Source organism: Aplysia californica, unplaced genomic scaffold (assembly GCF_000002075.1).
Source record: "Aplysia californica isolate F4 #8 unplaced genomic scaffold, AplCal3.0 scaffold00967, whole genome shotgun sequence".
NCBI classification, from domain to species: Eukaryota; Metazoa; Mollusca; class Gastropoda; order Aplysiida; family Aplysiidae; genus Aplysia; species Aplysia californica.
The window spans coordinates 139,748-142,247 of NW_004798237.1; positions in this window are offsets into that span (position 1 = coordinate 139,748).

Sequence of the window (2,500 nt, forward strand, 5' to 3'; positions counted from 1 at the left end):
GGGGGGGGGTAGAAATATTAACAAAATTGATATCACAAGCCAATGGCTGTTTTCTGTTTTAAACAAGCAGAATTACGGATGTTGAAAGGTAGGTATGTTTTGGCTTTTTCAGCCTTTCTTACAACTGTTCCATCACGCAAGGGCTCCTTATATTGTCACGACATATCAGACACCACCATAAAGTCCCTGCTTTTTTTTCTATACTTTTTTTTAATAGCTCCGGTTTTCTTCATCTAATCGTCATGAAATTTTCACTTAAGGAAGGGAAGATAGCATAACACTATAGGAAATGTTAAATGCTGTTGAATTTTCAACAGATGGAATAGATTTTTATTGGTGGTGTCTCAAGTGTGGGCTTTCAGTGACTATTCTTGAAAACTTGATTACAACCTCAAGAAAAAATTAATTTGAAAATGTTTGTTCCATTAAGGAAAACTTCAACAGCCTATTTGTAGAACTACTGTTTGCTAACATGCATGCAAAATGACAACCTATTTTCATTGAGACTAAGTAATGTATTAACTGTATAGGACATGTCAGCAAAGTTCAATTGTGGCTGCCGTCTCCCTGGCACGAAACTTTTTTTTCTCAAATTTGATTTCAGATTTGAAGATAGCTTACTATGCTCGTTATATGTGTGAAATTTAGTAAAATTTGATCTACAAATAAGCAAGATAGCCCTGAGCTGTATCTCCCACCTCTTTTCCCTTAAAAATAGATGTCAGTATTTTAGAGAAGCAGTAAAATATTAAAACTTTAGAAACTACTGTCCATTTTTGTAGTAGTCCTTACTCAGAATATTATGTTGGTAGCATTAAAAAAACAATGGGGAGGCTCGGTCCAGAGGTTATAGAGGTTTTCGCCTCTCATTCAATAGATCCCGGGTTCAAATCCGCATAGAGGCAGAAAAAATTCTTCTCTAAAATGTTCTCCTTTCACATCCTTTCCTGCTCTCTAACAATGTTCTGTCGTGTTATGGTAGGAAGGATCTACACCTAACCTTCTCGGACAAGGGCAAAAATTCTCGGAGGTCCGGTGTGCAAGTTGCGCACGTTAGAGATCCCTTGGAGGTCCAAAATGGATAAGAGTAGGCTTCGGCCGCCACCCTGGCCAATTTCAAAATTTCCTACAAACTGAAAATGTTTGGTGTGTCCCGCGTGCTCATATGACCCTATGCAGTTGTGAGCGCGTAAAACACATACCAAAAAATATATAAAATAATGACCCAGTAAATGAATAAAAGATAATAATGTTGAATTGGTTTCATAACCGCATTTCATAATATTATTCGGTGAGCTTGGCTCTGTTGTAGCTATTCTAAAAATTATCCCTTTAAAGTAAAGTAATGGAACCAAATGGGCGCACTTTAATTTTATCACAGCACTCCTCAACATGTTGGGTGTTGCAGAATTATCTATACTCTCATGAAAGAGAATACGAACAGCAACATTAGCTTTGTTAATAATTCTTAATACCTTCTATGTCCGTACAAAAATACATTTCCAGGTGACTTTTACTAAAACCACGTTGATACAGTTACACAATAATATGTAAATCTTTAGTTTTCTAGGACTCTCGAGCCAGTGAACTTTCAAACTTTTGCTGCCATTTTCTTGCTAATTTTTACGTCTGAAACCTGACAACCCCCACCTCGTTCAATCTCTGATATCTCGGCTTCTATTCTAGATAAATGGGCATTTTCTTTTCACCAAAAGCGAGAAGAATAAATAAGCTTTCAAATGTTACCACGAGCTCAAAACATGACGAGCGCCTGATTTCACCGCGTCATGTCACATTGATCTATTTATCTATTTGACCAAAAAGAACGAATCAGCTGGGTCACATACAACAATAAAGTTTTGTTCTTGGGCGATTAGATAAACTATGTATTGCTGACTTCTGTCCTGCTTCAAATACAGCTCTTTACTTCCCATTTATCGCATGTGGTGTAACAGTTAAGCTGTCCGTTGTTGCATGTAAAAGACGAGGGCTTCATTTCCGAGAGCGGGATGATATTATATGTGTCACCTCGTAGTGGAATCAGGCGCTCATCAATTATTAGGCATATGAGGTTATTGGTATCATCGAAAAGCCTTTTCGTTTGTCTTACTTTTTGGTTCAAAACAAATCCTACCCATCTATCTGGAAAAGAAGTCAAAATATTTGCGATTAAAGGAGGTCAGGGTCATCTGGTTTCAGAGGTAAATTACGAGAAGTTTGGTAACTTCCAAAACCCGAGAGTCTTTGGAAACTGAGAATTCTTTATTTGTGTGTTTTTAGTAAGATCCATAAAAAATGTGTTTTAAAAAGACATAAAATGTGTTGAGCAAAACGAGAAACCAAATTTTTATATAATTGCTCACCGGCCCAAAAAATGCCGATTTGGTTCACTCCATTATTTTCACCAGCGCCTGATTTCACCACGATTCCTCACACATTTTATTTTATGGAGTATCTCCGCCGATCTGCTGGGATGTTGTGTCCCATTCAGCCAGTCCCC